This window comes from Protopterus annectens, chromosome 2.part1 (genome assembly GCF_019279795.1).
Source record: "Protopterus annectens isolate FY-2018-M chromosome 2.part1, PAN1.0, whole genome shotgun sequence".
Lineage (NCBI taxonomy): Eukaryota > Metazoa > Chordata > Ceratodontiformes > Protopteridae > Protopterus > Protopterus annectens.
Genome location: NC_056729.1, coordinates 45,253,454 through 45,265,515, shown reverse-complemented (window position 1 = coordinate 45,265,515; position 12,062 = coordinate 45,253,454).

Below are 12,062 nucleotides of genomic sequence, written 5' to 3'. Positions count from 1 at the left end.
ATATATCTCTACACAAAACAGCCACAATTAAAAGGTTTAAATATATTTAATACTAAATAATAACAAAACAAGACAATATTCAATAACTCAGCACAGTGACAACAGAGTTCAGAATCACAGGAAATAGTTTAAAACAAGATTGCAGAACAGTCTCACATAAATACAAAAAGCATCTAGACAGATCTTACTATATTCCTATCTATTGCTAAGAGGAATACTATGATCTAAGTCTTATTTACAGAAAAAGGCAAAAGCAAGTGCTGAATGGATGTTTTCAGGTCCAAGACAAGATACAAGATGCACAGACTTTCTCTCTGAGATAGTTCTTTAATTAATAATACACATTACTGTTGGGTTAGCTAGATTGCATCACTATTTGACACCTGCCTCTAGTTCTTAGGCTAAAAAGATACCAACAGATTTTAAAACTTCTCTATGAAAAATACTTATCTCTCAGATGTACAGTTGCTAGGAAGCCACAGAGCCATACAAAAACACTTTACACGTGAAACCTAGTAATTTTCTCTGTCTCAAGACACTAGATAGAAACCCCCTAGCACTAGACATCCTGTCTCTTAGCTGAAATAAACTAACTTTATAACACATCATAAAACTCCTTACTTGTTTTCTTAGAGTTTGCAAGTTAATAGCTCTGTATATTCCAGCCTTTACCATCAACACATACATTTGCATAGGCATGTAGTTTATACACATTTCTGCTTTTTTCCAGCAGGGTGCACTGTGGTTACATTCTTGAAGCTCAGTACAGAACATATAGTTTTCTTACATTTGTCTGACAAGCATACACATCATATTACTATTCACAAATGACATATAATTATTTACAAAATTCTAGCTGGCTGGGCTGGCAGCCTTCACAGGCTGTTTGATTTTTTTGAATTTTCTTGCTTATATGGATCAGCCACATTTCTGTGACACTTGACTCATTTCTTCAGAGCTGCATTGTACAGTATTTTGCTTTCTAGATTTGCACTTGTTTTTACTTGCCAGACTTGTACTTATTTTTGGTTATTTTGTGATCTAAAGTTAGAAAATTCTAGTTTACATTCTAGTGTAAGCAGAGAGGGAAACAAGTCCTTTCTGTGCTTCTGATTATTTAAAGAACCTTACTTAACATGTGCTCACCTGTGATTGGCCAGAGGGCTATTGGATTTTTTTTTTAATTTCTTTGCCTGTATAGGTTAGCCATGTTCCTGTGATGCTTGGCTCATTTCCTCAGAGTTTCACAAGACTTGGTGCCCATGACACTGGGAATACTTTGACTTGGTCAACTTTGAGCCTTAAAAAAGTCTGTTACGTACTTATTTCTTGCTAGATCTGCACTTACTTTTGGTTGTTTTCATGACCTAAAGCTAGAAAATTTTGGTTTAAACTTTAGAGGGAGTAAAGAAGACCCTTAGAGGGTGCTTATCTGTGATCGACTAGAAGGCTGCTTAAATATTTTTTTAAATTTCTTTGCATGTATAAATTAGCTATACTTGTGCAACACTTGGTTTATTTCTACAGAGCTTCAGAATGCTTGATGACCATGCCACCGGGGATACTTTGATTTGGTTAACTTCTAGCATTAAACATGTATATCTAACTAACATTGGATGGGAAATAAATTCATCTTTGGGCTAGCCCCCCTGTCTCTTACAGACAGAGGATGACAGTAAACATTCCCTAACATATCCCTCCACATAATTTTTTAGCAGCCTCTTAACTAGCAAACATACCCCTCCTAACAAACATACTACCCAATTAAGAGTAGATGTTACCAGGGGCTGCAATTGGGCTGGGTTGAATGGCTGGGCTTATAAAGTCCCTGGTGGTCACTAGCCTAGTATATATCTATGAACCTATAAACCGATAAATACATATTCACTATTTGACATTTGTTTTCTGCATCATAAAGTATTTTACTTGCTGGGCCTGCACATATGATTGGCTATTTCTGTTATCTAAAGTCAGGAAGTTTTGGTTTACACTCTAGTTGAAGTAAAGGGAACAGGGTATTTTTTGTGCTTCTAATTACATAAAGAACCATAGAGTGTGCTTATCTGGAATTGGCCAGAGAGCTATTTGAATTTTGTCGACATTTCTCTGCCTGTATAAGTTTGTCATGTTTGTGTGATACTGCCCATTGCACAGCAAAGGTTCATAGTACCTTGTATGGACACAGGTATTTAGAACCTTAACTTTGTCTATGAAACCTCCCTCCAAATTTCCTTTAGTATTTAGTACTCTGCAGTTGTGCAGTGAGACCCTGGTTTGTACCGTAGTAGCACTGCAGTAAACAGTTCTAAACTCCACTGGTACCACTCCCCCCTGAAGCCCATGTTAATTAACATCCTGAACCACATATTTTGCACTTTCCAACTATCTCTGTAGCCAGCCTGATGGAAATGGAAATACTGAGACAATGTAACAATTATTCCATGTTTACTGACAACAACCTGATACCAAAACAATGTGATGCAGTGTGTGAGGGGTGTAGTTATATTAGTGTTATTGAAAGCAAGATTCTCCCATACAAATATTCAACTTGTCAGTAATACACAACACACTATACCTACCAAACGCATTACAGACTGAATACATAGACCCACATATGCTGAAGTCCTTAACTCACTCACACCTATAACACCTTTTTTGTATACTTCCAGTTCACAGCTATAGCTCCTTATGGCATCCAGTCATTTTTTGGTTCTTGACAATAATCCACCACAGCAAGTTCAAGGATGCAGGGACACCAAACAAGAAGATAAATTCTTTTATTCCATAACGACAACCACAGACTGAGCGCTTTCACCAGCCAAGCTGGTATCATCAGAGTCTGTGTAACAATTATTCATTCACACTTAAATACACATCCACACACCCTAACTCACCCAATTAATCATTGATTCCATTACTTCCTTAAAGGAATATTCATTACCATAGTGAACTTAAATCTGTCTAGTTAAAAATACATACTGTATTAAATTTCATTTGTCTAACAAACATATAAACAATGAACCATAATAACAACCAACATAGTTTAAAAACATTAATTAAATTAATTAATTAAACAATTAATTAATTAAAGTTTGCTGACAATGTATGTACTTTATAATATATAATATATAAAACAAAACTTTTGGCATTTCATATTACACTAGCTCTCTGCTTTAGATGAGGTTTTAAAGAAATGTGGTCATTTAAACCTGGAAATCTGGTGGCATTCAATCTCATCTGCCACTTAGATTCCAGAACTGCCACCCTATTACTGATGTCACCAGGCGTGAAGGGCATCACCCTATCTATAATGAAGAACAAAAATCTAATAAAATTACCACACACCCTACTATGCAAATATAAAGCATTGTGTACATCCCTTTTTCTTATACATCTATTATGTTCACAAATTCTATCTCGTAGCTTACGGGTGGTCATGCCAATATAATATGCATCACAGGTGGCACATGATGCTATGTAAACACAATTTTTTGTATTACAGTTGCATAGACCTGGGCATGCTAGTGTACGTCCATAGCTCACTACACAAATGTAACTACCTTCAGCTATAAATCTGCAACTACTACAGTTGCCACATTTACTCATCCTAGATCTAATGTACCTTTTCTCCTCCCTTTCCAAAATATTTTTCATGTTGTTTCCCCGACTAAATACAATGTTGGGACTTCCACCCAACAATTCTCTAGTTTGTGCATTGATACAATGATCCCAATTATTCCTAATACTGACACAAAATTCATTAGCCATATCATTGAACCTTAAAACAAAGGTAAGGTTATCTTTCTTTAAACCAGCCCCTTCCTTATTTGTTCCTTGTGTTAATACCATGTTGTCCATACCATTAAGTATGGGAATGTACATGGTATTCCTTTTCCTATATATCTCCTTTTTAATTTTCAATAATAAATTCAATGGATATCCTCTCTCCATAAATAAACCTATCAAGGTATACATCTCTTTCTTAAACAATTCATCGTTACTAACCAACCTTGAAAGTCGGACCATTTGTCCTTTTATCACCCCTTTCCTTTGATGGAAGGGGTGACAACTTTTGAAATGTAGCATAGAATTGGAAAAACTAGGTTTTCTAAATATGTTACTCACTAGTTTTCCATCCTGCTTAAAAATAGAAATATCCAAATAATTAATGGACATCTTATTCCATGTATATGTAAATCTAAAAAATTCCGTAGTTTGATTAATGTAAGCCATGAAATCAATAACTTCACTTTCACTGCCCTTCCACAGGATTAAAATGTCATCCAGGAACCTATTGTACATTAAAATGTGTTCCCTAAAAACTGATGACAAAATATGACAATTCTCCCATGACAGAAGGACTAAATTGGCATACACCGGGGCGCAACGGGCCCCCATCACCACCCCTTTGATCTGCTGATAAGTTTCACCTTCAAATGTCAAATAATTACTGGTCAAAATGAATTTCATAAATTCAAGACATATATTTAGTCTTTCCACATCAAAACTAACACTATTCAAAAAACTATCATGGAATAAATCCAGCCCTTCATTGTGGGGAATGGTTGAAAAAAGGTTCACCACATCAATGGTTAGGAAACCATATGACTCAACATCCACATCACTTATCGCCCTAAGCCTCTCCAAGCAATGCCAGGAGTCCTTAATAATGTGTGGTGTATCCAAAAGTGCCTTCTTACAAAACTGGTCCACAAAGGCTGCCATAGGTTCTGTCTTAGACCCCCTTGCCGAAACAATGGGTCTGAATTTTAAATGGTCAGTACCTTTGTGGACCTTGGGAATTCCAAATAACTTAGGTAATTTTGGAAATTTCACACTAAGATAGTCAAACTCATCCTCATTTATAGCCCCCCTGATACATTGCATCCAATAAATATAAATCAATTTTACTATATGCCCTATTAATTTCATGTCTTGACACCCTACTATAAGTATCTTCATCACCTAACATCTTCATGATAATCCCACTATAATCCATTTTGTTCATGATGACCATCCCGCCCCCTTTATCGGGGCGCATACATCTATAGTCATTGGTCACAGTTAATTCATAAATGACCTTTCTCTCATTAACAGATAAGTTATCCTGTACCTGCTTATGTTGTGCACATATTCTCCTAAAGTCACGTTCAACCATTTGTTCAAATACATTTATATCAGCGTTGGTGGGGGGCATAAAAGTACTTTTCCTTTTCATAACTGTTGTGTCAGCATTAGAATTAAAAATTCCTGTCCTCGAACCTGGAGTTAAAAAATACAAATGGAGATTTAATTTCCTCGTATAAAGCTTTAGATTAACTAACACCTGTGTTATATCCAATCTATAACTTGGAACAAAGCTAGTACCCTTACTAAATAGTTCAAAATGAGCTTCACTAATAATCATGTCAGTATACTTGTAAATCATGAAGCCCCCATTCTTTAACACCTCATGTCTCATTACGGGCTCTTCTTCCCCTTTAGTAAAATGTAACATATTAGACCCCTCTTCTTCACTAACCAAAATGTCATTACCTAAATCACTGTTAATACACAGTGAATTCTCATCAAAAAAAGTGAGTGAGTCACGCCTAGCAGGCTCAATATAACAAACATCATTTTCAAAATCCAACGAACCTGAAATGCCTTCAGTCCATTGTTCATGTCTATCCCTACCAAGAAAACTAAGATTTCCTTCACCACATTGATCACATGTCTTTGATTCCTCATTCTCACAACATTCAACCACACTCTCATTCCAAAAATAGGATGCAGCAAAACCTAAATCAAAACAAACTTTAAAATCAGCATACATTTCATAATTGCAACAATTGTCCATTAATATCTTTGGTTCCCTCTCTTCAATGGATAATGATCCGGAACATCCCTCAATTGAGGCCTCCTGCTGAGAAGCCTCTTGGACCTGCGCGGGTAGTTCTCGGCCTCTAAAAAAACAACATCCTCTTCCTCTGGTATAGATGCCACCTTAAAAGTACGAGCATCTTCAGGGGCTGCCATAAACACACTACCAGTTCGCATATTGAAATCTTTTCTACCTGGTGGATATGCCAGCCTCTTTTTGTATTCGTTGGTATCCCTAATTAATTTCTTTTGTTTGGTAGACCTGCTTTTGGTGACAAACATTTCTATGTTCCTAATCACTTTATCAAAATTGTTCTTGTGCTCAAAAAACAATAAATCTGTTGTAATGTTTGTATGCAACATATTAATCTCTTCACGAAGTTTGAGCAGTTTAATATTGTTGTTGCGTATGATAATATCAAGCAGTTCCATACCTGTTTTATCAAATAGGACGACCAGTTTATTGAAGCTATCCGAATCAATATCCACGCCCATAGGTAGCTTCCAGATGCGTAGTCCTCTGGGGACCTGTTTCAATTCCTTGGATTTAGTCAGAAAGGAATTATCCAATTGCATAGCCCTGTATTTTCTACAGAGCTTTTCATCCTTGTAAATTTGTTCACGTAAAGTTAAAGGATACTGCTCCTTTCCGCTACTGTTGTTACGAAATATTTCCGACGCATCCAGATTGCTGTCAAAATTCGGCGCCTCAAACCAGGAGTTCAGTTCATAGGTGCGAGCTGCACCCGCCGATGACGTAGATCGCTTGGGTCCTTTCGGACTCCTTTGCCTTGCGTCAACCCCATTGCTGTTAGTCAATGCTCCACTATAGGTGTTAGGGTTGCTGGAATTAATTACCCTCTGCCCTGGGGTAATACCATCAGTTGAATGTAAGGTGAACAAGCATACCTCCGAATCTGTTGGACTAACATTAACAGTGTCCTTCTGGGTCTGCACTTCCCCATACACTTTCACAAGTTTACCGATCACGTTAGTCAGTTCTCTAAGAATGTCCTCCATGCCCGATATACCAAACCACCAAGAATGATGCTGGATAGAATATGCACACAAAAAAACGGAACAAGGAAACCAAAAGCAGGATCCACAACTTCAAATCTTGACAATAATCCACCACAGCAAGTTCAAGGATGCAGGGACACCAAACAAGAAGATAAATTCTTTTATTCCATAACAACAACCACAGACTGAGCGCTTTCACCAGCCAAGCTGGTATCATCAGAGTCTGTGTAACAATTATTCATTCACACTTAAATACACATCCACACACCCTAACTCACCCAATTAATCATTGATACCATTACTTCCTTAAAGGAATATTCATTACCATAGTGAACTTAAATCTGTCTAGTTAAAAGAGTTTTAATAGTTTTGGTTCTGGCTTCTTTAACTAAGTGACTTATGAGTTAATAAAAGGCAGTATTAGAAAATCCAAGGAGTTATTATCAAAATGGCATAAAATAATTAATCTAGGATGTGCTGTGTTAAAGAAATTAATCACTGTTTTCCACTTACTATTCATATTTTCATATTTATAATCAAACATTCATAACTGAGAGACCTGCATGCTATTGAGGGGTATTGTGTGAAATACCATGCTGAAAGACAAGAATATTCACTGTCAATGCCCATTTATATCACACTATACCTGAGATATTGCTAGCTGTTTGTCAGCAATTATGAAAGTAAGCAATATTTCCATATATACTTAATATTTCAGAAACCAAGTGACTTAAAAATTGCTTCATGGTATAAGGTGAAACCTTAAATGCTGTTGACGAAAACTGTCTTTGATATTTACATTTTAAGTTGCATATTTTGAGAGATATTCAGCATTATTTGTATTGCTAATTATAAAATTACGCGTAGCTTTTCATATTTCCATGCATTCAGAGAAGAATTTTGTTGCTGTCATTTGAAATGCTCTTGAAGACAGGAATGTGTGTAAGGTGCTAGGGGTGTGACATTCTACACCACACAGGTGTTAGTGAGTTAATAGTGATCATAAAACCACAAAAGCCTCCCAAATGCAACTATTTTAACAAGTACCCTCAGCAACCTCACAAACACTCAATTCAAGCATCACCCACCATGAAATATATGTATATAACTCATGCACAGTTTCTCTGAGTGAAAGCCCATAAGGCAAACCTCCATGCAACCAAACATCCTAGTCATTGGAGAATCCTTTGTATACCATTTACCAGGCTAAGTAAGGCGAAGGTTATGGTTATTTACCTTTCATGGGCCAGAATTTACCACATTATGCATGCACACCAGTCCTTGCACCACAAGTACACATACTACACAGTCATAGCACATGTGGGAGTAAATGAACAATGACATAGTTCCCTATATGAAGAGAAATATGATGAGCTCTCAGAATATTTGACCAAGGCAGATGTGAACCTAGCCCTGTGCAGCATACTATCACCTAGAATGATGATCTGATATGAACAAAAGATGACTGATTTCAACAAGAACCTTAACTTCTGGTGTCATTCAAAGGGGGTACAATATATGTACCATCCTGGGAGGAGATGATAGACAGCCCTAAATGCTTTGCTTGGGATGGAATGTGCCTATCCCCCAGCTTTTTGTATATAGTCAAAAACCTTATTCACACTCATATTCCTTTTTATGTAAAGTCAGTCTTCAAAAACTTCCAACATAACAAAACAGAATCTGGATAACCTTAATGTGTTGCTGCCAATCCCATTTGCCTTAACAAAAAGGCTCTACTCCTTACAGGCACTCATTACCCTGAAATACATAGATATATGCATTATCATGGAGACCTGGTTCAAGGTAATCGAGAGCACTCCATCAGTGTGTGATTTAAATGCATACCATGTGCTTCATAGGTTAGAACTAGGCTAACTGCCCTTGTGAGCCATTTCAAGCCTAGCCAATTACCTCATGTGAGAATCAAACCCTGCACCTTGTATCTGCAAGGTAAACGCCTTAACCATTATGCCATCCTCCCACTATAAATGCTGTGTTATCACCATGCATTTCACTAGCATGTTTTGAACCCAGGACCATATACGCTACAATCAGAGCAACATACCACTATGCCAGATCAGCAGCTTAAATATATATCTTTAATGATTAGAGCTCTTTCCAATGGCAAGAGTCAAACTTTGCACCTTGCAGATAAGAGACAAATACCTTAACCACTGAACCATTGCCTTTTCTGAACCATTTTTTAGGCACAACACACTGGTTAAAGGCAGTGGAGTCTCCATATTCATATAACAAAATTTCACCTCCATACTCATTTGACAGTATAATAACCTGGAACTCCTCCATATCCAACTTACCATAAACAAAACCCCATATATTATATTATAACCAACTAAAGAACCCCACATATGTCTACCTTGGCCAATACCTCCTACTTGACTAATATTAAATCCGTAGGCATTCAGCCAAACACCATTCTCCTATGAGATTTCAACTATCTTCCCATTATCTAGGAGACTTAAACATCCCCAATACATATGCCCAGAGATTTCCGGATTTCATAAACACTAACTCGCTAGACCAGTTAGTTCCTGTCCCAACCAGGGGAGATCACATCCTGGACTTGTCTCTCACCAATATACGACAGTTATGCTCCCTACAAGTTGTATCCTCCCAGCTAGTAAAATTGGACCATAAATAGGTTCATAGGTTCATAAGTTGGTACTAGGCTATTGGCCCTAGGGCCTGTACAAGCCTAGCCATAACAATTCCCTGGATATTTCTTCCCAGAATATTTACTTTCCTGGTCCCCTGTCTAGCAGGGTGACTGACGTGATCCCCAGGGTGAATTTCCTATCTCCCGTCCAATCGTCAAGTTTCCTTTTGAAGAGGGTCAAAGAGGTGCTCAGCTTGACATGTATAGGCGTCTATTCCAGAGTATGGGGAGTCTCTGGGTCAGGAACCTATCCCTCCAGCATGTTTTGTTCATTGTGATGACCAGGTTTAGATCCCTGGAGCATGTGGCTCTGAGGGATTGGGATTTCTTTAAATGTATCATGTCCAACAGCTCTGGGTTTGACAAGGCCTTGTATGTTAAGAAGAGATCGCCTCTGAGTAGGCTGGAATTTTTTTTAGATGGTCAGCATAGGGCATCTGCTTTAGGCTTGTGATCCTTTTAGTGAGATATTTCTGTGCCCTTTCCAGTTGTTGCAGATGTCTTGTGATGTGCATACCAAACGGGATGTTGTACTCTATAATGGGTCTAATGAGGCATGAGTACATTGGGACAATGACCTCCTTTTTTTCTGGATGAAAAGCCCTTAATGATGAGGTGTGCCACATAGAAGGATTTCCTGCTATTGTGGCGATGTGGTTATCGAAGGTGAGACCACTGTCCAAGTCCCTTATCACACTTTCAGTGTTTAGTGTACTGCCACTTATGTGGTAATTCATGGGTACATGTTTTTTCCCAAAGGGGATAACTATACATTTCTTGGCATTGAGCTTGAGCCCATGGCTCTGGCACCAAGCATCTGTTTCTGTAAGGCCCTTTTGTAGAATATCCACATAATTTGGGGATTCAATAATGACTCCCAGTTTGCAATCATCTGTGAACTTTGTTAGCCAGATTCCCTTAGTGCTGGCCTGTACTTCAGAGAAGTAGATGCCAAACAAGAGCGGTCCCAGGACTTAACCCTGATGTACTCCACTTGTCACCTGTCTAGAACTGGATTTGGAGTCGGCTACTTTTACTGTGTGAGTTCTGTCAGTAAGCCAGTTGGCAACCCATCGAGTGGCGTAGGGATTAATGCCCAGATTAATAAGTTTATCTATGATTCCAGAGTGGGGGAATGGCATCAAAGGCCTTGGTGAGGTCCAGATAGGATGTGTGGACTGCGATGCCCTTGTCCAAGGCTCTGGAGATGGATTCGAAGAAGTCAATCAGGTTGAAGAAACAAGATCGGCCCTTTATGAAACCAAACTGGGTGAGGTCCAGTGTCTGAAGGTTGCCAGTGTCTTTGTTTATAAGTTCCATGATAATGCATTTCATGGCTTTGCAAATCAGGCTCATCAGACTGATGGGACGATAGTTCCCGGGACCCAAGTTGGATCCCCCCTTGTGGAGTGGGATAACTGTAGCTGTGTGCCACTCATTGGGCATGAAGCCTGAGGTGAGGATATGATTAAACATGATACTTAGGTGAGGTGCCAGTTAATTTTGTAGTTCATGTAGTACACAGCCTAGGATGTTGTCTGGGGGTCTATATTATAACATAGAATTTTATAAAGTTTGAATGTTATAATATCGAACCAGTTTTGTCAAACACTGAAAACAGCAAAGGTGCAGGACACCGAATTCTTTCACAGGGAAAGAATTCAGTGGGCCGTTGCTGTGGCTTTGCTGTTTTCAGTGTTCGATATGTTGGAATGTTACAGGTTGGGTTCAGGTAAGTGTGCGATTGTTTGTACATTAGGGTTAGGGGGCGGGTTAGGGAGTGGGTCAGGTAAGTGTGCGGTTGTGTGGATGTTAGGGTTAGGGCGTGGGTCAGGTAAGTGTGCGATTGTGTGTAGGTTAGGGTTAGGGGGCAGGTTAGGTGAGTTAGGGTTATGGCGCGGGTGAGGTGAGTGTGCGATAGTGACGGACCTTAGGGTTAGGGTCGGGTTAAGGTAAGTGGATAGCTAATAGTGCATGTAAAGTTTAGTTTAGGTTTAGGTGTAGGATTTTAATTATATGTGTGTGGATTGCTGTTTTTTGTGTGTGTTTGTGTTGTGTGTATGTTTCTCGGAATAGCGATTTTTTTCTCAGGGAAAAAAAATCGCTAGTCTGACTGTTCGATGTTTGCGGATTTCGATGTTTAGGGTTCGATATTATAACATTCGATTTTTGTAGATTTCGATGTTATAATATAGACCCATCGTCTGGTCCCATGGATGCTGTATTCTTAGCTTTGGAGAGTGCATTTTTTACCTGTGTGGCCATGATTACCGGAATTTGACAATCTTTTGGTATTGAGATGGGCCCTTTAGGGGGTGAAGTTGGCACTGAATTGATCTGCCAGGATACTGACAATATCCTTGGGATCAGTATATTTAATGCCATTCTGTTGTAGCTCAGAGCAGATCTCAGCATTGCCATTTAGATACTTGACATAACTATAGAATGCCTTGTGATTGTTCTTGGAATCTTTGGCAATTTTATTTTCATAATTAGCTTT